We start from the raw sequence: 25,673 nt of genomic DNA, 5'->3' as shown, positions 1-25,673 counted from the left end.
TTAGCAAAGCAGAAATTGTCAAATTACTGCGTATCAAATTAACTGTATTTCAACCAGATACAAGTACTACTGTCGTACAAGCAAAAGGATCAAGTATAAACTGTACTCACTGTATTAGCGCAAGAAAGTAAACCTACGAGTAAAACATTTCATCATTATTGAAAACCTTGAAATTTGCCCTAATCGCAGAACGAAAAAGTTTAATACCTTTTGGAGACAATCCAAGTGTATTGATAGCTTGAAATCACAGAGATTCATTCGGACCCCAAAGGTATTTGGTTCCAATCTGAAGTGTTAATGATAACTAAAATCGTTACAAGTCATCACCCATCGGAAGAGTTGAATGCAACGCTCACCGCACGCTTTAGATAGAGAGGCAGTCTCAGAACTAAAATGTGTCAAACCCCTGTCCTACCTAGTCTCTCCCCATCGCCAGCCGTAAGTGACGATTTCGGATAAAAAGAAATTTTTCCGACTATAGAGGTAGTAGGTTAGGTATTTATATGCATGCATGCATATATGCAAATAAGCGTATAATCTTCGGCGGGAACCGAACCGATGATTATGACGGTCCCGGTTTTGCTGGCAATGGATGGCGGCGGTGGTGCTACCCTTCAACAGTGCAGTGCGACAGCCGAGCCACGGGAATCTTAAATGCGGTTAAGTGGGGTTCTCTTATAGTCTGTCACTCTCACCTGATGACGGAAAAGAGAACATTAACGGCGGCTGCTGCCGAGCAACGGTGTCTTATCGTCGGTGAAAACAGGTTCCAAAGTTGCTGGTGTTGCTGCTGCTGTTGCTACACTGTCAACGGCAGAGAGCTGGTTGAAAACCAGGTTCAGTGATAGTGAAAAGTCATATCCGGATGAGTTAGCAAGTGAGTCAGATGGGAAGAGAGTCAGAAAAAAGGGCCAGCAATTTGTGGAATTAGTTGTTTTTTGAGGGCGATGATGGAGGAATTAATTCTACTTTAGTAGGAAGTTATCACAGAATAGATGAAATAATGTTCGATAGAAGTTGGATTGTGAGTCATGTATTGGATTTATTAGACGAACTTCGTTTTCAGTATAAAATACGGTTCAAATATTTTTGTAGTGACTCAACCATCCAATAGACGCTAATAAAAAATTCATTTCATGTATACTAGGATTTACGATTATCAGACATTGGATTAAATCAAACAGGAATATAGATTAAATTCCTAACGTTTCGGCCGTTTTCGGTGGCCTTCTTCAGGCTGTTCTGATGTCTGCAAGATTTAATCTTAAAACCGTACGCTAGATGCAGTTAATTTAAGTGATTAGCAAGTTTGCATTTTTTTATGAAATCATTTGACTCAATTGCAAAGCCGAAAGAAACAATTGAGTGAACTACATGACAAACAGTTTAGTGGAGCCACTAATCTACAGTTCTTTAAAACCGAATTAGACTTATTAGATTACGACCACAGGACATTTATAACGGGTGATAACTAAAAATTTTTTCTCAAGCTGTCAAAAAGACAAAGATACATCAAGAAGACCTGATTTACCGAAATTAAAGATACATTAGCCATTGTTGAAAAAAAATTAGTGTACATTTGAAAACGGTCCGTAATCGGCTGTTTGGCGAAGCTTCCATTTGATGTCCGGCAAGGGGCGTTGTCCGGCCGTCATGTCAACTTTGCGAATGCATCTCTTGATTCTACCGATCAACTGTTTGCAATTCGTGGTTCGCCAGTTATTTTTGTACACCAAGGAAGAAGAAGAAATCCCGAAGAAATCTTCGATTGTGCGCACTGAGACAGATTTGTCGGGTTTTTGGGTACAAATGAGATCGAATAGCTAGCTATTCAGTAGAGTGTCCCAAAATAGCACTATGTCAGAAAACCCGGGGGCTCACCCCTCAAATGATAGCTTAGGGTGTCACAACAAAACTTTTATATGACGTCGACATTGGGTGCCGCGATTTAGGGGTCGCACATTTGAGTTTTATGAAAAAATGGCATTTTTCAGGAGTAAATTCAAAAAAATATTTTTAGAGATGTTACAGTAGGTGAAAAAAGGTACTTAACTATTTTTCCACAATCATTGGGATCTGATACATTCATAAAAAAGTTATGGTGACATGTCTGGAGTTATATTTGGTTACAAAAATTGATTGAGTTCGGGAAAACTTTAAAACTTTCGAAATTTCATTTAAATAAATATCAAAACAGGGTATCGAACAGTGTCCCAGAGCAACGTGGCTGTACTGTATAGATGGGAAATTTTATGACGAATAACTTTGCCGAAGAAAGTAAGGACGTATCTTTAAATCTCGCTGAGATATTTACTGTTTTCTGAAGGCGGAACAAAACCCATTTCTGTAATTTTTAAATTTTAGCAGTTTCATGTGAAAGAAGTAAATGAAAAAACTTGAACTATTTACTCTAAACGTCACTTATGTTTTTGATAAGAGGAAACATGCACCTTTCAAAGAATTTGGCACCATTTAGGCTCAAGAATCACTTTTAAAAAGGGCGTAATTATTTTAATAGGTACTATGTTTGAGAAATTGTATCTCCTGAAACTAGGTTTGCTCCATAATGAAGCCTAAGCGTGAGTTTGTGAAAATTGAGTTTTAAACATGAAAAAATAAACACTGAAAAAAATTCACTGTGTCCTAAAGTCAGGTAAAAATGTAAAATTAAAATATACAGGAAATGGTAACTTCGATTTTTTTTTTGGAAAAATAGTGGTGATTTGATGCATTTTGAGACTTTTTCTGAAATGGTGCAACATTTATCAAAAGATTTTGTAGAACAACGACCTTTATGAATATTTTGTAACCTAAGATTATTATTATATTTCTTATTACTATTCTTATATTTCTCGTTATACATATATGTAATGTGAATTTGAAGAACAACTTCGTATGTGCTTGACAACACGTGTTCAAAATGATAATTAGCTTCTAAATGCAGCTGTATTTAAGATATTTGATTTAAGATATTAATTTAAGATTTTATTTTTTTATTTTAAACGTGCCTTTTCCTATGTTATCCGTGTTATATTACCAAGTTAGCAACTAGAATAAATATTACCTTTCAATTTGTCTGAATACACCTTGCTGATTCTACCATCTACTGATAGTACAAAAAGGGTCAAAAAAATTTCAGTGTTTATTTTTTCAGGTTTAAAAATCAACTTTCTACAACTCACGCTTAGGCATCATTTTGGAGCAACCCTAGTTTCGGGAGATAAGATTTTTCAAACATAGTACCTTTAAAAATAAATACGTCCTTTTTAAAGTGATTCTTGATCCTAAATGGTGCTAAATTCTGTGGAAGGTGCATATTTCTTCCTATCAAACACGTAGGCAACGTTTAGAATAAATACTTCAAGTTTTATCATTTACCTTTTTCACGTGGAACTACTAAAATTTGAAAATTGCGAAAATATGTTTGGTCCCACCTTCAGAAAAACGTGAATACCTCAGCGAGATTTGAACATACGTCCGTATTTTCTTCGGCAAAGTTGTTCGTCATAAAATTTCCCATCTATACAGTATACGTACGTTACTCTGATATACTGTTCGATACCCTGTTTTGACGTTTATTCAAACGAAATTTCAAAAATTTTAAATTTTTGCTTGATTCAATAAATTTTTGTAACCAAATATGACTCCAGACATGCCACCATAACTTTTTTATGAATGTATCAGATCCCAATGATTGTGAAAAAAATAGTTAAGTTCCTTTTTTTACCCACTTTACCATTTCTAAAAATATTTTTCTGAATTTACTCCTGAAAAATGCCATTTTTTCATAAAACTCAAATGTGCGACCCCTAAATCGCGGCAACCAATGTTGACGTCATATAAAAGTTTTGTTGTGACACCCTAAGCTATCATTTGAGGGTTGAGCCCCCGGGTTTTCTGACATAGTGCTATTTTGGGACACTCTACTATTCAGGAACAATTGAGTTTTTTTTTGGGGTAATGCGATGATGCTCTATCCGGCCAAAACACATATTATCCATCTACACGATGATTTTGTAGAAACGGGATCAAAATTTTCTTCAAATCTTCGTCTGGCACATCTGAATTGATATCCAAACCAGAGGGCTTGTTTTTGAAGGCACGAGAAAGAGAACGATGTCCTTCTGCGTTCATAATTTTGGCTGGTCTTCCACTACCTTGCTTGCGAATAGTTGTTGGGCATCTTAAGATATGGTAAACAGTCGAAGCCGCAACATATTCGCTTCTTAAATGTTGTACCGTATACTTTTTGCCGAGATTTCTGTGGCAGTTCGTAGAAGTGTACAACGCGCTCCCGAAATGCTTCTTGCAATAGTGACAAACTTTCATCATACATTGTCGCAACATTTTGAAGTAGGGACAATATTTTTGTCTCTTGTGCGTTCATGATTTTTAATTCCCTGTTGAGTATAGAGGCCTCAAAAAATTCTAAAATTTTAGTTGTCACCCGTTATTGAAATTAAAATTGGACTTTAGATCAGACATTAAATTAGAATTTCAATTTTATTTCGGATTTGATAAAGGTCATAATTCCGTCGTCTGTTCGTCATTTTTTGACTCCATTTTTGCATTTTCCTTCGTTTTTAACAACGGCTTTTTTACCATTGTTGTCGCCTTTTTTGTTGCTGTTTTGGCACGTTCATTTTGGCATCGTCATTTTGTCGTTTTGTTTTTCGTTTTTTATCATCTTTCCATCGCTTTTTGGTTGTTTTCTCATCACATTTTTGACACCTTTTCTCGTTGTCCTGTTTGTTTTGAAGGCAACCAAAACTATCACAAAAAACGATCATTATAATCCTATAGGGTCCTTGCCTTCAATGGTAATGCCCTTCTGGTATATAAAAACGACAACCAATATGTTGTTTTCTTTACTATCGTTTCGTCGTTCATTTGTTGTCTATATTTGTCGTCCTTTTTGCATATTTTGTCGTCTTTTTGACGATTTGAAAATGATTTACTTTTGTCGTTTTTTATCGTGTTTTCTGTTTTTGTTGGCTTTCTATAGTGTATTCGTCGTTTTTTGCATGATTTGTCGTGTTTTTGGCACTCTCTAAACGTCTTTTTATCGTGTTTTTTGTCACTGTTTTGGCGTCTTTTTGTTGTCTTTATTAAGTTTTCATGTTATTTCCGTCCCCTGTTCGTTCGGTGAGTTTTGAACTCCGTCTTTGACATTTTTCGATGATTTTTTTGGCCGTTTTTTTGTTGCTGTTTTGGAACCGTTTTTCGTTTATTCTTTGTTTTTTATTATTTTGTTTTCGTTGTCTTTTGTCATCGTTTCGATGTTTTTGTCTTATCGTCTATTTTAACAATTTTATCGTCATCCTGTTTGCTGTCGAGACAACAAAATCCTGTCTTTTAGTCGTTCTATCGTCTTTCTGTCATGTAATCGCCATCTTTTTATCGTCTTTTTGTGTATTTTGTCGCTTTTTTGAAGCTTTTTAATAGTTGTTTTTGTCGTGTTATTTTTTGTCCCTGTTTTGCCGTCTTTTTATTTTTTCTTCATTAATTTTTTTCTGAGTAATTCTCGCTGAAACGGGGTCTGACTGATACAAAGTCTTCAAATATTGGAACTTTGGGGCTTAATTGGCTAAAAATGGTTAAAAAATAAGAATTACACTTTTGATACCTCGAAATAGTGGCCCCTCGTGTACCAAGGGGTCTAACAGGTTCAAAAAAATTGAATTTTGAGCAAACCTTGAGATCTATATTATGTGATATTTCATAAATTTGCCATGAAACAACTAACAAATGGCCTGGTTCTGTAAAGAAGAAGAACAGGGCTTTCAAATGAAGTAAAATTTTTTTGGCGGCCATCTTGGATTTGGTCACCATACTGTATTTTATCAAACAATCACCATTTTCACCATGAGCCCTCCAACCAATTTTCATTTTAAGACCACCATTGGAAAGCTGAGAAAAAATGCTACAAGAACAGGAATGGAAGTGATTTTGATAAAATCTGTGAGTTATCGCCACACGCACAGATCACGAACCGTACTGATCATGACAAACAGTGAATCTTTAGCGTTGATCACAAGATTTTGTACTCTAAACAGTCTCAGCAGTCGATTACAGTGTTGCATCTTACCTAGCTGCGAGGCCACACATGTTGTTTGTATTGCGATTCATACGATGCACACAACCAATCATCTGTATCTGTTATATTTCTCATCGCAATTATGCAATGAACATGATCTGACATGAGGTTTGTCATAATCTGTACGGATCGCGACAAAGTGTATGTCGCTTACAAGTAGTGATGTCAATGAATCTGAATCTGATTGCTCCTATGACCTTGATCGCTAGAAGCGATTTTTTCCATCCCTGTACAAGAAACATTTATAAAATTAGGTGTGCAATGGCATTAACTGAATAAAACAATCAGTTATTTGTAGCAAGGTTCACAATTTTCATATAATTATTGTGATATTTCCAAAATTTACTATGAAACAAACTATAAACGACACGGTTAAGTAAAGAGGAGAGAGGAGAGATAGGGCTTATAAACGATGTGAAAAAAAAATTGGCGCCCATCTTGGATTTGGCCGCCATGTTGGATTTTATCAAAAAATCGCCGTTTTCGCCATGATCCCCCCAAGCGATTTTAAATACAAGACCACCATCGGAAAGCTGAGGTGTGCAATGGCATTAACTAAATAAAACAATTAATTTTATGTGGCAAGACATTCCATTATATGAGAGTTGTAAACCTTGATACAGATAATAAATTGTTTCGTTTACTTAACCCTCTAACGGGCAACATCGTAAAAACGATGCGATCAAGCCAATGACTATTTTATCATGAAAGTACACTCAAAAGAACCTTAAGTTCTGATTTTCATGCAAAAATAATTATCTGGAGGAGCGCTAGGGTAGAAAAAGTCCAATTTCTCTTTTTCGTTTTTCATGACTAGCGCTCTACCTAGATATTTTTTCAATTCAAATATATTACAAAATTGAAATAAAGCATGAAATTTACTCATAGAAAAATTTTCAGGTCAGTCATTTGGTTCTAGATGTCCTTTTTCTTCAAAAGTAAAAAACGGAATATTCGCGTAATAATTATTTTCGAAATTTTTCGGAATTTTGGTTTTTGAAAGATGATAATTTTTGAATGCATAGTCAGAATGTTGTGATATTGATATCAAAATGTCAGGAAATCTGTTCAGAACATATTTTGCATATTGTCAATTCAAAACAAATTTCGTATGTGGCTCTGGAGCTCCAAAAGCGAAGGCCGTCTGTAGACGGTCTTACCCGTTAGAGGGTTAATGCCACTACACATGTAATTTGATGAATGCTCCTTATAGCATTTTTTCTCAGGTTTCCGATGGTGGTCGTAAAATTAAAATCGGTTGAGGGGATCATGGCGAAAACGGCGATTTTTTGATAAAATCCAACATGGTAGCCAAATCTAAGATGGTCGTCGATTTTTTTTCACTTCGTTTATAAACCCTATCTCGCCTCTTTACATAACCGTGTCGTTTGTAGTTTGTTTCATAGCAAATTTTGGAAATATCGCAATAATTATATGAAAATTGTGAACCTTGCTGCAAATAACTGGTTGTTTTATTCAGTTAATGCCATTGCACACTTAATTTTATGAATGTTTCTTGTAGCCTTTTTCTTCAGCTTTTCAATGGAAAAAAAATGAAAATCAATTGGGGGTTTCATGGTGAAAACGGCGATTTTTTGATAAAATCCAATATGGCGACCAAATGACCAAGATGACCCTATTTTTTTTTCTTTACAAAACCGGGCCATTTGTTAGTTGTTTCATGGCAAGTTTATGAAATATCACATGATATAGATCTCAAGGTTTGCCCAAAATTCAACGTTTTTTGAACCAGTTAGGCCCCTTGGCGTACGAGGGGTCCACTAATTCGAGGTATGAAAAGTGTAATTCTTATGTTTCAATAATTTTCAATCAATTAAGCGCAAAACTGTTTTCAACTAATTAAGCGCAAATTCCAAAATATTGACATTTGAAGACCTCATGTCAGTAGTGGTCCCGTTTCAGCGAGAATTACTCATCTGTTTATAGTCATCTTATTGTTGTCTTTTCGATATCTTTTCGCCGTTTTTGTTGTTATCTTTTTACCAGGTTTCAGTCGTCTTTTCATGGTCTTTTTGTCATCATTTCAACATATTTTTGTCATTTTTTGAAGTCTGCTTTTGGCATTTTTGTCACTTTTTGGTCCGATTTTGTCGTTTTTATCGTCTTTTTCATTTTGACGCCTTTTAAACAGTTTTAAATCTTTTGTCGTGTTTCTTTGTTTTGCCTTTTTTCTTCACAGTATAGTTTTTTCCACACCTTTCGTCGTCTTGTTGTCATCTTTTTGTCGTCTTTTTATCATCTCTCTATCGTAATTTTGTTCGCGCTTTATGCCGTTCTTGTCGACTTTTTTGTTGAGCGTTTTTTCGTCGTCTTTTCTTCGTTTTTGTCATCTTTTCATCGTCATTTGTTGTCGTTTCGTTGGTTCGTTTTTTTATTGTAGCTACATCACTTGTTTGTCAAGACAGTAAATTTTACCTTTTCACTATATTTTTATCGTTCTTTTATTGTCATTTTTAATGTTGCCCTTTTAACGCTTTTTACACCTGTTTTTGTTATGTTTTTAATCTTTTTGTCGTAGTTTTGACGTCTTTACATAGCAATTTCTTGTTGTTTCCGTCATATTTTTGTCGTTACTCGTTTTCTTTTTGGTAACTTTTCATTGTATTTTTGTCATCTTCTCATCATTTTCTTCCTTTTTATCGCATTTTCGTCGCGTTATTTTACCTTTTCGTTGTTTGTACGAAGCGTACCCGTTAGTTTTGTAAATTAAAGAAATTTTCAACCATTTTCGTGAAGATTATGAAAATGCGTAAATACGAGCTTGATCTGTCGGTCCGTAGAAAATTCCTAAATCCGTAGATGGCCTTCGTTTTTGGAGCTTTAGAGCCACATACGAAAATAGTCTTTATAGCATCATCGTAGGAGGAAGTCCTGTATGGCCGGACAGGCCTCTATGCCCGGACACTGGCGATTTCTCAAAAACAAAAAATGGGTAAAAATATTTGGAAAGAATGGAACAATAGTACTTTAATGGTACTATTTTCCTATTCTTTCCAATTAATTTTATCATTCCTTGTATTTGGGAAATCGCTAGTGTCCGGGCATAGAGGCCTGTCCGGCCATATCGGACTTCACCCTATTTACGATGTTGCCCATTAGAGGGTAAAGCCCGTTAACTAAATTCAATGTTTGAAGCAAGCATCTCGACTCCACCAAACTTCACATTTCTCCAGACACAATAATGTAATCAACATTGTCTGCCATCATCTTTTGCAAAACTGACCACATCGGGTCGGGTCGTGATTCGTAAGCAATTTTTATGTTTTATTTCCAATGACATTAGCAGAAAAAGTCAAACTGATTATGGCAGCACAACCGTACCGCGCCGCGATCGGAAAAACGCGCGATTGTGCGCCTTTCGTTTTGTGGGTCACAAGTTGATTTACATCCAACGTCGTCGCCGCAATACGAAAAATGATGTGTCACCTATCGGTTCCCGTTATAAAATTAATGTTTGCACGACGGTTCAATGTGTTAACTTTGCTGACCCGGCTAAAATCAACACGCGAACGCCAGTCCGAAAAACGATTCCTTCGAAATACATTGGAATTTCAATTTTTTTCGTCATTCAAACAGTTCCAGGAACACCGTTCGTTCTGGTGAAAGATATTCAGAGCAGATTCAGTTGCTCGTATTTTGCGAGATCATGCCGTGGCCGGGGCGGATGGTTGGTTCACTTGTTGCTCTGGAACGCGCTGGTCGTAAAGCAGCACACAATCCACACAAACAAAAATTGAAAGTTGGGAATCCAGTCCTCTGCGCATAACCTTCACACAGCATCCCATCCAGCTCTGGCTAGCGGAGGCAAACCTGTTTGACGGCTGGTTCCCTTTCTCCCACGCCCAGCAGTTCTTCCGTCAGCCAGTCAACCAGCCAGCGGACCGTTTAGGGGCACACACAGGTCTTGAAGCTGTCCCGATTTCTGCCCTCTTGCATAGCTCTGAATGAAGCACGAGGATTGCAATCTTAAAAGGTAACCCGCGCGAAAGCGCACAAATTCACTTGCTATCTGCCAAAGTCGGAGTTCCGTTCCCGTTCCCCTGCCCAGGACGTGTTACCAAGCCGAAGCAGTTGGCTGATCTCGTTGTTCGGAGAAACAAAAACCTGTCCTTAGAGCTGCTGCTGCTGCTGCTGATGCAGGCGGAAGGTAGCTCCGTGCCATGTGTGCACCGTCATCATCGTAATGAGAACACCGCGCACTGGCTGACTGGCTGGCTGGTTGCTCGGTGTCGACTCGTCATCTACGCGAAGCCTTTTTCTTTCTCGCGCAATTTCGTGGTCCGCCGCCTGTCGGGGCCATCTCAGCATTGCTAGTCACCGTCATCGGATCCACATATGAGGTGGTTAGTATTTCAACCCGATTTCTCTACCCTGGAAGAGCATAACACTGTGTGTCTATTCCCCGTCGCTGTTGGAAGTTGCAATGTTCGATCGGCTTCTGGCCTGCAGCAATAATGATTGTCCTCAACCCTTTACCTCCAAAGCCTGAACTAGAAAGATCCAAAAGTAAAGGTAAACGTGCTTCAAAACAGCATGCATGTGAATGGGGCAGTCAAAAGAACGAAGCACAAGAGGGCTTTTCTATTAAAGTAGAGCCGACGGCGAGATCGTGCTTCTACCGCATTCTAAGCTGCGGCATCATGTTGCACCCAGGTGGGGGCTTTCTAATTACGTACATTTCTCCAGCTCTGGCACCAGCAAAACTCGTTCGTTTCTGCTGAGCCGCGGATCCTCCATTCATGCAGAGATTCGATCGTTGAAGCAAATTCCGCGTACATCTTGAATGAGATGCTTGAAAGTGATTCATGCGGTGGTGATGCGAAATGTTTGATACGCCAGTGCCAGTGCCAGTGCACTGCTTGGCACGAATCGGTGGTCTTGAAGTGGATTCCACTTGAACAAATAGGTTTTCTGTGTTGAACAGCTCGGAAAATTTGCTGTGTTGTGTATGGATTTCAGCCCGAATTAGCAGCGTTAGACTGTAATCTTATGACCGATCAGACACGACCACATTATTGCGCGGAACATTTGCCCGACTCAAGCAAGCCTAGACCCTGCGGCTGTGTAGATTGCAGTCGATAGTTGCAGTCAGTCTCTGTGGAGACTGCTGGATATATAGCTCGGATGACCGGTCGGCGAATAAAAGCAGCTTAATTGGATATATGATGTGTCAGAGAGTACCGTCGAACAGCCGGAGAAGCCGGTGGGCACCAGTCTCATGACCCTATTTTTTACTCCCATGTTTTTTTCTCTGCCAGAAACGTTTCAACATCAAAATCAACATTCGGCAAAGTCACAGTTGGATATTTTAGACTTTTTGCAACATAATCTGGCTGCACTATTCGTAGCAACGGTTTGACCGAGTAAGCTTCGAGGTCAATTTTTGCATAATAGGTACTTAACATGCAACCATTCAACATAAGTGCCAATCACTTTCACCCTACCAATGATCCTGAAAATCTCAAATCATAGAGCGCAAATCAAATAACTTGATTTGTCTGAAAATATGTGGACATTTAATTTGAAATAGTTCATAATTTACTTATCATTAATTTCTTAAGCAAGTCGGTTTCTGATACTTTATGTACAATCTGGTATATGAATATTTTCACATAATGAAGTATGCGGGTAAGTATTGCCCACGCAGCCAGATATCCAAGAAATGACGGTAAGCTCGCATACTTCACCAAACAGAGTTGTACGATTTCCACATTAGGTTGTTTTTGTGTGGTATTTGACGCTTTTCATACCGGCTTCCCACTTTACACCAAAATGGAGTGAACACGGAAGAATAAACTGTCCATCAATTCCTTCAGCAATGCAAAATAACTCAAGTTCAGATTTCACTTGTGAATTAAAGTTTTCTAAAGTAATTTTCAATTCATTCTTTTAGATTCTTTGAAGCTGGGGGCATTATCACAAAAAAATATGCGTTAGACTGTTCACTAATCAGTTTTATGTAAGTTGCTCAAGTTCCCAAACAAATGGCTGGTGCTGCGTACACCTTTCATCAGTACTAACGGTTATAGTTCATTCTTCGAATCGATATTTTTCTGTTGAAGAAGCGGTTTGGATTGTCGTCGTCGTCAGCTAGAACATGTGAGCTTGGGCCACTCGTCGCCAATTTGACAAGTGTCTCAGAAGTTGCAAATCGCTTTCTACTTGGTCGAGCCAACACGTTGGGTCCCTCTGTTTCTGGAGCCGGTGGAGGATTGTTGAAGAAACCCGGTTTCGTCGCACTGTATTCCGGCATTCCCACGACGTGTCCAGTCCAGCGTAGTCTTTCGATTTTCACCACATGTAGGGTACAGGAGGGTATTTTTTATCTACTTCTGAATTCAGTCGACATACAATTTTAACGACAAGAGTCCATTTATGGCAGTCAGCATGGCACCGAATATCACCTTTCCCTTCCCTTCTTCAGGGTACCAATATATTTTTTTTTTTTTGATTGTGTGGATATTATCACTACGACCAGCATTTTGATCTACTGTGATCTTATCCAGGTGTTGTTCCGCACTTCGTTGTTATTGCAGTATCGCTATAGTGAGCGAACTGCTTTTATTATCCGCGCTTAAAGTGTCGGTGTGTATTCACCCCTTTTTCCCTCTACGCTTCTTACTACTTTTCAACCAATCTAGCTCTAGAGCCAGGAAGTGCGGAGACTAGTTACAATTTGTCCTTGGACAAGAGGCTTCATTCGCACCTCGAGCAAGTATCATCCTTATAACCAGTCCCGGCTAAAGGCTTCATGGTCGGTAAAGCAGAGTTCAGCACAGAGTGAGGGTGTGTATATGTGTATGTATGTGTTCCTTACTACTTATGCATTACCAATCTCGTTCCTAGAACCAGGAAGCAGAACAAGCTATAATTTGCCCTTGAACAAGAGGCTTCATTCGCACCTCAAGCAAGTACCACTCTTATAACTTGCCCTGTCAAGAGGCTTTCATTATTAGTAAATGCAGAATGCAGTAGGAAGGATGTGGAGGGGCCTGAGAATAAACCCATGCTAAAGTCACTCAACATCGAATGGCCTGATTCTACTAAGATTCGAACCCACGACCACTCGCTTGTCAAGGCAGACTCGGTAACCTTGCGGCTACAGGGCCCCCCGGGTACCAACATGCTCCCATAGACTCGGGAAACCATCACAAAAATATAAAATGAGTTCAACTAACCTGCTAACCGTAATAATATCTTGCTGCTCGAAGCGCTAAACATTACATTCTATAAGTTCTATTACTTTTTCGGTCATTAATTACACTAAATACTGAGATTAGTCACCAACTAATATTCATCACTATATTTTCACTTTTTCGCCATCGGTTTTTCATTAAATTTTTTCAGCCGTTTCAGTCGTCAAATCACTCGCAAAACTTAACTTGAGGCACAAAAAACTTTAATTTACTACCCGAACAGTTATTTAGAGAGATATTACAATCATTTTGCCCAAATTGTTCACTTGAATTGATAGGAAAAACTTCACTTCGTTTCAATTGGAATTCCGAATCCGCGACCGTCGTTGTTGTACGTTGCCAAGGTAACGGACGTTTATATGGAGTGATGTCTACGTAAACATTTGAGCATTAAATTGACCAATTATTTTCGCTATTAAATTAGAGGTCGTAGCGTGTCGATAATATACTTATAAAATTCACTGATAATAAAATTCACCGTAAACAACATTTTATGTGATAGAATTACTGTCGAATCTAGTTCAACAGCAAAAATAGATACGCAATTGTACGTTTCATAATTGTTCAGAGCAGATTATTACCTACTACTAGCAACTCTATTCTCAACAAAACGATAGTGGCAACAAGTACTGAAATCAGTAAAAAAGCAACTGGACTCTGACGACGTTCACCTTAATACGTTTTAACTATTTTTTTTTTCAAAAATTAAGTAATCACCTGTTTTTTATTGTAAGAACATCTATACCACTTGTTCTTCCACTAGAACTAGACTTTGCGTTTTGCAAAGGCCAAAATAGGCCCGATTCTATGCTTGATCTCCTAACTAGTGTTGTTGTCCATAGTCATCAGCGATCCCAAATACATGAACTCATCCACCACTTCTAATTCGTCTCCGTTAACGGTTACCGTCCGTGGGATGCACGCGTTTGTCTCCTATGAGCCTCTCCTTTTCATGTATTTATTCTTCGACGCATTTTCAGGAAAGTTAGCTTTCAGTGACGTAGATTGCCTTTGCCGTCGCGGATTTCCTGGCAATGATATCAAAATCATCTGCGAAGCTTAGGAGTTGAAAATCGTACCTCTCGATTAGGCCCCCTCAAGAGCGACGTAGGATAAGCCGTCACCTTTTCTCAATCCTCGCCGCGTCTCGAAACGACTCGAGCGTATCCCCGAGCTGCGCACGAAACACATTACTGGATCCAATGTAGCTATGATTAGTCGCGTCAATTTGTCTGGAAAACCGTGTTCGTGCATAATCTGCCAAAGCTGGTCCCGATCGACTGTATCGTATGCTGCTTTGAAATTAATAAAGATGTGACGCGTGGGCACGTTGAACTCCCAACATTTCTGCACGATCCGTCGGATCTCGGATGGTAAAAATGTGGGATCTATAGTGATATGAGCCCCCATGAAGCCCGCCTTCAAACCCTTGTGCTGTCGGTGACAGCCGGCATCGTAACAAGATTTGAGAGGGTTTCTTTATACAGCGAGAGTTGCAGCAGTCGAGCCGATCACCCTTTTTGTGGATGTGACAAATAACTCTTTACATCAACTCCTCCGACAGCTTCTCTTCCTCCGAAATCCTGGAAACAAAACAGTGTAGAGCTTTTTTGTTTTTACTGGTACTGACTTTATCGCGGTCAAACGTAAAACTCTTTTTTGATTAAAGCAGAGGAGCGTTTGGTGCGAAAAATGTTAGACTGAATACTGGGCAAGTTTCGATCTGCGGCTAAAAATATTGGGCTTAGCGTGGCACCGGGACTCCAACCCGGATCGAGAAATTCCGGGTTGGAGTCCCGGTGCCACGCTAAGCCCAATATTTTTAGCCGCAGATCGAAACTTGCCCAGTATTCAGTCTAACATTTTTCGCACCAAACGCTCCTCTGCTTTAATCAAAAAAGTGTAGAGCTGTTGACAGCGTTTCTCGGCCATGTTTGCTGGTAGACGACTCTATTGGTCTCTAGCAGCCCGAATTCTCCTTTAACATCCTGGAGATCAGGTGTTGGGAGACTACTATCTTCCATGGGAAATCCTAGGTTAACTTCCATTTTGCTTCCTTCTGCATCATTGCGGTTGTCCAACACAAATTGCTCCAGTTATCAAAGTGATGAAGACTGCAATGTTCCTGATGTTAAGTATTCTCATTCTCTTTGAAACATTGCATCTAGTGAGTAAGAATAGTATTCCACGGTATTTGGAATGTTGTTTACTTGCTTCCACGCTTTTTAATTTAAAAAAATCCAGATTGTGTTCCTGCATAAATAACTCAGAATAATTTGGTAACGATTGGTCAGAAGATCGACTCGGTTTTTGGTACTTCGATTATTGCAGGGGCGGCATTTCTTAAAGATAATTGCCACTATTCTGCATACCGATCGGCGCCAGTTCCGAAATTTTACTTAGAATTTTTTTTAAGAAATTTTACTTCGAACAAAATCTACTGCATGCACACGTCGATCGGAATCCAGAGTATGGTTTCCAATCGGAACGGGCTCGAGCAGGATGTCGAATAATTAGATATTCAAATTGCGTTGAACTTATCATGAACCCAATTTAAAGCCAACGCGAAAATCGGTGGGTCGGACACGTCGTAAGGATGCCAGATGACAGTACGACGATAACGGTTCTCTTAAATTATCCTTCTGGTACAACAGAGAGGTCCAACACGTGATACCTCGACCAGATAAAAGCGTCTTGCGACTTCTGAGACACCTGAAGAATTGGTGACGAATGGTCCAAGGTCGAGTTGAATGGAAATCCTGGCTTCACGCTAACGACGACGACGATAACGACTGATCAAAGGCGTGAATTTCGTACCCGTTATTTCTAATTTAATGCCTAATGCTCTTACTTGTAATTGTTTTCATTTTACAAATACAGCAAATGGCCACCAACGTATTGCATCTTTAGCCAAGTCAAACTTTTCGGAGTACTCCTTCAACATTTTCCTACTACTTTTTAATATAGTTTGAATGATTTGAAAATTATATGAATTTGAAACAAACCAGCTAAATCAATGTATGAAAATTATCCTAAATATCTCTTAACAAGTTCGGAATCGTAACTCAAGCTTAATAAAGTACGCAAAAGTTGATTTTCAATCGTATATAATGATAATAACTGACACACATATAAATTTCAGCACAGAGTTGTATAGCAGCACGGAGCGAGTCGCGCTTAATCAAATATATTAATATATATTCTAGGTTCTTACATAGATGAAACGCGGCGTATAATTATTCCTAAGTACGCATATCGCCCTCAAAATAGTACGAATATGCCAGTTTCGCGCATCAAATATGATTTATTAGCATGCATATCAGTACGTAGTGCTAGTTTTTAACTTTTATATAAAAATTCTAGCTATGAATGTTGTCATTTTTCTCTGACGAACTCTGCTCAACTGTGCTCAACTCGCTGCTTCTATGTTCAACTGTGCAACATAAGCGCGGGAATCAACGCTTGTCTCACTTTCAATAAGCGCTTGCTCTTCCCTTAGACTACTATTTAAAGCTAAATGATCGTTAGTATTTTTCAGCCAAATTTCTTTCAAGGAAATGAAGGAAAAACGAAGGAGCACGAATCAGTCGTTTATCCGGTGTCAGTTACTGGACATTCCAGCGTTCCGGTAGTCAACTTGCAGACTAATCATCTGTTTGTAGACTTTAAGGTTGTATACGATTCAGTCAACCGAAATGAGCTATGGCAGATAATGCTAGAAAATGGGTCAAAATCATGCGTCAGAATATCGAGTAAGACTTCACCCCATCCACTTTTGTGACGTTAGATGGATTGAAGCAAGGGCACTCTCTTTACATTCTATTCAACATGACCTTAGAAGGTATAACACAAAGGGCGAACGTAAAAAGGAATAGGAATGCCCTCTCGAAATCTCACATGCTTCTTTGTTTAGCGGATGACATTTAAATATACAGAATCAACCGCAGAGCAGTGGAAGAGCTTCTTATGCCTTTTAAATTGGAACCAGCGAGGTTACAGGTAGGAATCGCGGACGTCCAAATGGTGGGGATGTAGGGGAAGACGGGGTAAGACGGGCCCCCTAAGCGAATAAATTGCTAGCATAAAATGTGTACGAAAATTCACCTTTTCTTGTTCCACACATAGAAAAGCATTCATTTATCTACCATTAAAAATTATATAAAGAATTAATTAGTCTATTTTTCCGTGATTTTTGATCAATTTTCGAAACGTCTAAAAATTACTCGTTCACAACCAGGTGGGGTAAGAAGGACCACCAAACGGGTAAGACGGACCATGGCGGAGTAAGGCGGATTGTGGCAGATTTGAAGGTTTCTTTGAGTTGTAAACACAATTTCAATATTATTAACTAAGTAAGAACAAGTTCTTAAGGGGTTTTAGGTACATGCTAAAAAAGGTATAGTTTAATGTAGAGACCTGCTAAAAGGAGGAATTTTACTACTAGTTCAATTTTGAAAATAAGAGTAGACGTTATTTTACTCCACTCGTTTTTATTGACTCTTTTCTTGGCGTTATTTTGTTGATTTGTCAGCAGGACTTTTACTCTTTGAATACGCTTCACTTTAGGCGAAGGCAAAGAAGGCAACACATTAAATGAGCCGTTAAGTGACTTGGGATCATCGAATTTTGATTCCGTTAGATCCAAATTTACATTGATTTTGTTATTCGAATGGCCGTTCTTGTTGGCATCTTTTTACGTGGGAGCCTCTGTGTTAGACAGGATGATCTCGAATTCAGGAATAATTTTTATTACAGGTATACTCTATTTCGAAAAGACACTGATGAAGCCTGCAAATCGTAAACGAAATGCGTATCTGCCAGAAAAATAAAAAAGTTAGTCAAATTCAACAGGAAAAAAGTTGGTTTTTTCATTCAATATTCTTAAAATTCATTAAGACACTAAACAGAAGAACTTTAGGCAATTATGAGCACTATGACGTATGGCCCTTTTACCCCGTGAAAAATGGCCCGTCTTACCCCTAGTTAACAATTTACATTATTTTGCTTTTATCTCTCAATCCGTACTATTTTGTTTACCTTTTCCTCCACACACAGAACAAGAATTGCCCAATTAAAGTCAGTGGTAAGAGAAACGACAAAATACATAGCTTTTTTTTTGCTGAATAACCTTAAATTTGTTGCTGGTGAAATTATATCGCATGAAGACACTGCGAACGAAAAGTTTGTTTTGATTCTAGTTTTGACGTTGGATACGGCCGAGTGCCACAGGTTGTCTCAAAAGTGTTTAGATAGTCTAATAAACAAAACGTACTGGGGCATTTGTAGAAAATTTAAGGATTTCTTGGCGAAATCGATGTGGTCCCTCTTACCCCGGCGGGGCTTCTTACCCCTTGTTACCCTAAGCCGCAAAGTAAAACGACGAACTGCAGCTGCAGCCGCGAATCAGGCTTCCAGCGGACTAAAGCTTGCTTCAGATAATATTGGAACAAAACAATTGCGTGTATTTCAGTTATTTATTATTGGATTCAAACATTTTCTTACACAAATGTAGCACTTTCTTCATACTTTTAAGAAAAAATACAGAAAAAAATATTCGTCACGGTTTCGAAGAAATTCTCGAATTTTTCCTGTAATATGGCTCATTAGCCGGCGCACATTTTCTTCGTCCATCGTTTTGGCAATCTTATTCTACCAGGTCTTTATCCGATTGATGTCTTTGACAACTTTTCCCTTTACCTTGAATCTCCTCTTCATGATTGCCCAGTATTTCTCAATTGGGCTAAACTGAGAGCAATTGGGTGGGTTAAGGTCTTTCGGAACAAACACGGACCCCGTTCTCTGCATACCATTTTTGAACGACTTCGTTGTAATGGTAGTTTGCCAAATCTGGCCAAAACATCACGGGATGGTGGTGGTGGGATCAAATGAACGGCAAAATTGGTTTTTGGAGACACTCCTTTTGGTACAGTTCTGACGTCATAGTCTTATTTGTAACGAAAACTTCCGTTTTTTTGCCACAGCTGCAAATGCTCTGCCAAATCATAATTTTTCGTGCAAATTTGTCGGCAAAAATAAATTTAAATTTGCTTGGAACATCCCCCTGAGCCGTTGCCAAGTAAAATTTTTGACCTGGCATTTGCCCGAAGTCAGTCTTTTGACATAGGTTTCATCGTCCATCAGAAGACACCCGTCGAACTTGGTTAGCACCCGGTCGTATAGCTTTCGAGCACGGATTTTGGCAACACTATTCTGTTTTATGGTTCGGTTTGGCTGTTTGCAAGCTCGATATGACTTGATTCCTTCCCGGAGTCGAATTCTCCTCTCACGGTACTATGGGCAGCACCGAATTTTCTGGCTAAATCACGGTCCAACAGATTGGGATCCTCTAGATTGTCTTCAAAATCTTACCACGTAGTTTCTGGTCGACAGTTCGACTCCGATGATTAACTTGCCACTCCGATGATTAACTTGCTTCCGAATCGTCGTCGATGTTTCCTTATACCGTTTGATAACGCGCCATACGGTATTTCTCAGCTATTTCAGCTGTTTAGCTAGACCACAATGGATTTTCCAAATAACTGTGCACAATTTTTCCCCTTCTTTCGGCTTCCATGTTGTTTGTTTACAAAATACAGTCGTTTTGCTTTGCGGAATGTCAAAAATACATAGATGAAGGTAACAAAATTTTCGACACGTGGGCGCCAAGAACTTCCAAATCCGGCCACCAAGAGCGCCACAATATGAGCACAAGTTTGTACCAATTCTAAATGAAGCAAGCTTTATGTAACCATCCGAAGTTCCGTAGTTCCGCTAATTTGCACAAAACTGGCGCTCTACAGACGAGTAATCCTCCCAGTGGCCCTTTGCGATGCCTCCCAGTTGGCCTCGAGGTATGATACTCGTCTAATAAGCCAGTCGTCGTATGTTCGAATCTCGGCTGGAAGAGGCAGTTGGAATCAGCAATTGGCCCCGCAATTGTCCTGTATTCTAACAGCTGGCGGCGAAGTCTGTCGTATAAAAAACAGAACTTGACCTTTCGATAACGGATAATGGAAGCACAGGTGCTAGGTCTAGGCTTTGCTTTGCTTTGGCCCTTTGCGAATATGAATCATGGTCGGCACTTCTAGTCACTTTTTTGTGGAATTTTTATATGAATATCTGATCGATAAACGATGACGATGATAAACGAAAACGGTGTAAACATATGGTATATAAAATTGTTATTAAGGGTGAGGGAAACCTAAAGTGTGCTTATGATTGTTTAATTATTAATTACCTTTCAAAACATTATATATTCAATTTTTGAACTTTTCAACAAATACCAAAAGGGCGAATCAGCTTTTTTCTGTACAAACTGTATCTCAATGCTATAGAGAGAAGATGGTATGCAACTTTCTGTAGCTTTTCAGTAACCATCTAGAAAAAATATGACACTCTTTCAAAGTGGTTAGAAACGCCTCATCGAATAACCGCTGTGGGTTTCCAATTACATTCTTCACCACAAAGTTGCAATTCCCGTCGGTTTGCCGTGTCGTACATGCTCATACTCAACAAGCAGCAGTCAGCAGTTTTTTTTTCTTTTTCTAATTTTGTGGTACTCCAACATCATGCAACGATCCACAGCCAAAATAGCCGCAGCAATCATTACGTGTAAGGATGGTCCCTAACGTGTAAGTACGCCAGACATTCTACTGGAGGTGCCTACTCGTTCGTTGTACCTGCTTGTCTCTCCGAGCCGACATTACCGATGAGTACAGCCTAAATATGATACCGGTTGCATTGCGTCGGTGTTGCCCTGTTGGCTGGATGGAGTGGCAACAACGATCAGCGTTTTCAGCACTTCTTGGAACTTGGAGCATCGTTACCGACAACACCTGTGCACGGACATGCAACTTCAGTGTCCGTCAGTGGAACGCCACCGTGTGTGCTGTTTTTTTATTTTTCATTTTTTGTTTTGCTGCCAGTTTTGCTACCACCGCACGAGGAGCAGCCTTTCGCTGATCGGAAAAGCTGTTGAAATGGTGTCGATAGGGAAATTTAACTCCGAACCGTTTGTGTAACTCGCGGCTAGTGCCGCGATGGATGGACAAGCACCTACTCGTGCAATATTACCTTCACTTTGCATACGATCGAGTAGTACTGCACTGAGACTGCACGGACGAACTGCATGTCGTTCGCTGGACGTAAGTGTACTGATCGAGAAACTACTTCGTCATACTGGCTGTACAAACATAAATTGGGTCAGTTTAACACCGATGCATTGCGCAACATCAAAGTGCAATAACCACTTGAATTGTTTTTGAGCAGATCAAAGAGATATATAGATAAGTATTCGCAGCCCTGTTCGATCCAATTCATCGATCTTGTTGGTTCTTTGTTCGCTTGTTCGACCAGCTGCACTTGTAATTCTGAGAATCGAACATTCCCGGTACGATTTAACAGACAGTAGCCTATTACGGTGCACTTGTTCTTCTGGCTCGGCACTGATGGTTGGCGTTGGACCTGTTTCTCGCAGCAAAAATGGCTCGATGTTGTCTGTCCGCACAGAATAATATACAGAAGGCGATCATCAGATTACATTCTGCCATCCGCCGGCCACCAGCCAGCCAGCCAGTCAGTGTGGGCAGCTGAACAAACCGAAACAAAGAATGTGTTTACCTCCGGTTGTTGCTGTTGCAGTCCGTACTTGATACCCGATATCTGTATGTAAATTCTAGCTGTCTGCTGAAGTGTGGCTCGAGTGACTCGCGAGCAAGTGTCCAACTATGGTGTGCGGGGAAAGTGACCGACCCGGGCGGCCCGTGGGTGGAACATTCCTAACCGGAAATTGTTGCCTCTCGCCTGATTAGCTTACCTGCGATAAAGTAAGAAAAATAAAACAGTGAATTAGCATTTTGTGCCATGTTCCGGAGGAATTGTTTAGAATAGTTTACGGTTTTATTTCCATCAATAAGTCTGATCGACTGAATCTTTAATTCAAGGTTACGTTATAGTTTATGACGATATTTCATGGATATTTTATTATACCGTTGCTTGATGTGTTCACAAAGAGACTAACTCAGTTGGAGCTAAAAATATCGCATAAAAAGCTCAAAAGCAAACGATACAATAATAACGCTAATGTCGACCACAAATTTTCAAGGGCAGAACGCGCACTAAAACGGCCAACAGACACAAAATACCGTAAGCCCATGTCGAACCAACGCGCAGCCGCTTACGTTCGACGGGAAATCGCGAACTCATCCTCATTATCATTCTACCTACCAGTGGTCCAAAAGTTCACCCGAGTTCAAGACCCCAGTTTGTATTGGCATCCGACGAAAAGCAGCGCCACATTTCGCGCGGACCGACCGACCGACCACTTGGAGGGCAGCAAACTTTCAACGCGAAGCACAATATAAAACAGAACAAAAACTTGACTTTGAGCCTGCCTGTGCCTGTGCCTGGGCCTCGGAGAAGATGGACTTCGGAATCGTATGTGTACACCGTCTGGCTTCTGCCAACGAACGAACGAACGGTCGGCGGTCGGTAGCATCACCATCCGCCGGGAGATGATGTGTGAAACGCACTCTTCCTTTCCCTTGTAACAACCGGTACGCGGAATCTCTGCCGCAGAACGAATGACGAAAGAACGACGAAAGATCCAACTTGCAGTCAGGCGCTTGAGCGACGAACCTCCCGGTCCGTTGTTTGACGGGATGCAAACAGCGGAAACGATGAGTAACCGTAACTGTACCCCTTTGATGCATTGACCTTCAGAAGGACCATTTGCGATGGGATTAGTACATGGAAAAGAATATTCCAAAATTGAAACAGATTATAATAGTTGAAAGCTGGAGGCGCTAGCCTCAAGTTAATCCAGTGTAAGGTACCTTTACTGGGTTAGCGGTTATAAAGTTCATAGTTTTGCAAACATTGCGCTTAAAGAATTCTAAGAAACTTTACATTTCAGAAATAGTTTGCTGTTGAAAATAAAACTTCGAAATTTTTGCTAATGTGGCGGCTTTTGAACTGCTGCGAGAGACAAAAAACGCAAGTGCGCCAGCTAAATTGCTCCCAAATTTCAATAAAACTTAATATAGAGCACTGGATGGTATTTCCGGCAAAAACAAAGAAAAAATAGCAAAACCATGAGTATAAACGTCCTGTTGAAAACTTCACCCTTCTTTATCGACAGACTTCGCAGCCGGCTATTAGAGTACAGGACAATTACGAGACTAGTGCAACGATCCTACTGACTCTACAGCAGCACCTCCCAGCCGAGATTCGAACATACGATGACTAGCTTGTTAGGCCAGCATCGTACCCCAAAACTAGCTGTATATGACTCTATACGCGGTCATGGCGTAAACTATTCTGGAAAGGGGAGAAGTGTCTGATGCGAAGAATGATTAATTGAATGAACTGTCAAACTTCGATGATATCGACCACAAATATATTAGGTTGTACAATGGCAGGTGGGGCTCACTTCCCCGCTCTTTCGGTTGGGGGCCATCCAGATACCACGTGGACAGAAAAATACCAATTTTCAACCCCCCCGTCCCCCTCCGTGGACAAGCGTGGACATTGGCTCAACCCCCACCCCCCTCTCCGTTTGTCCACGTGGACATTTTTTTTGCTTATGTCAAAATTAACAAAACTGAAATGCATTCTGCTAAATTTTATTTTCAACTTGATTTATGCAGTATTTATAGAAAAAGCTTACGTGAATGGAAACTCCAGTCTAAAGGCCCCGACACAATGCATACGAATTTTGAGTCGTTGCGGAAATTTGAGTTTTTTCATGGATTTTCCGTCAATTTTCCGCAGCGTATTATAATCCGTATGCAAGGTGTTCGAACCTTAATTCTTGTGATCTTGTCTACTGCAAATTATTATCGACTGCAACAACGTCCGTTTCAGCTTGACTTTCGCTTGACGATTCATCTCTGTCCAGAGTATCTTTGTCTAACCAAAGCACCTCAGTTTGGCCGTCTACTTCAATACAACACAAGACCTTTCCGATGCGATGTGATTTATAAAATTTTCTGCAGGCGAATCCTTTTGGAAATACGTTTCCCATGGATGCCCTTGCATTTGATTTTGAGACAAACTACAATCCACATTTGGTGCAAGCGCGACCTAAATGATAAATGAGTCACGTGACTGGTGAATATTCGTGGATTCTTTTGTTACCTTTATCATTTTCAAAAAAGAGGACAAGGATAGTAAAACAATAATAATATCTTTATTACTGCATTACATCAAATGTCAGGTTCGACAATCAACAGCTATGTGTACTAACGCAGGCCTAATATTTTCGATAAGATTTATACCAGATATGTGCCCTCGTAATGATCGGTTCATGTGTTTAGGTCAACATATGCCTCAGAAGATAAATCTTTATTTGAGCTCAAAAACAATCACTGATCAATGGTTAATGCTAATACATATGTAGAATCAATTCAACATTGCTGTTTCTAATGTCTATTTTTTGTAGGAAAAAAAAACTTGTCCACGTGGACATTTTCCATACCCCCTCCCCCCCTTCCGTGGACAAGCGTGGACATTATCAGACCCCCCACCCCCCTCTAAGCTGTCCACGTGGTATATGGATGGCCCCTTGGTACTCGAATGTTTTACTCATTAAGCTACTGCCACCCGTTACATTAGGTAGTCTAATTTCTTGGTTTGTTTATACGGGAAAATAGAATTGGGAGAATAAAACAAAACTAGGTATTAGATTATCTAATATAATGGGCGGCAGTAGTTTAGTGAGTGCCAACCGAAAGAGCGTGCGTGTGAGCCCCACCTAGCATTGCACGACCTAATATATTTTTGGTCGAATTTTTTTAGTTCACCAAATTAATCATTCTTCGTATCAGGCGCTTCCTTATTTTCCAGAAAAAAACTTCTGCTCATTTAAAACAGGAATTTTTCACAATTAGCCACCCTTACGTAAAAACTAAAACTTTTAAGGAGACAGAGATGGATAATAAACGCTCTTGACTTAGGACTACGTCTTACTGCAAGGTAAGGGTGTAAAAAGAAAACCAATACGTGGAGAAAGGTCAGGTAATGAACGTTAATAAACAATATTGGGATCAGTGCTGGCGTAGTGGCCAGCATTCCCGCCTCTCACGCCGAGGACCCGGGTTCAAATCCCAACCTCGCAGAAGTCATGAATGACATAAGCTGTTAAAGTGACTATAATCTAACAAAAAAAAGGTAAACAATATTCATTTCATGACGAATTAACAAGATTTTCGCTTAAATCGATTAGAAACGTTCAAGCAAAGTATTTCACACGGAAGAAACCATCATATGACAATCACTAAATAGTGAATATCTAATCTATTTATATAAGAGGCTTATGTCTGTACCGAAAACCAGGTCTCTGACAGGACGTCATAAGAGGC

At 39.6% G+C, this 25,673-nt stretch overlaps 1 long non-coding RNA gene across 2 annotated transcripts in view; it reads right to left on the bottom strand.

The window, feature by feature from the left end:
* The window catches only part of LOC128742577 (uncharacterized), a 198,446-nt gene that overhangs the window by 120,026 nt on the left and 52,747 nt on the right, over positions 1–25,673 (bottom strand). The gene's annotated exons all lie outside the window — the stretch shown is intronic.

The sequence above is a fragment of the Sabethes cyaneus genome, chromosome 3 (genome assembly GCF_943734655.1).
Source record: "Sabethes cyaneus chromosome 3, idSabCyanKW18_F2, whole genome shotgun sequence".
Lineage (NCBI taxonomy): Eukaryota > Metazoa > Arthropoda > Insecta > Diptera > Culicidae > Sabethes > Sabethes cyaneus.
This window is presented reverse-complemented; position numbering and strand designations above follow the sequence as displayed.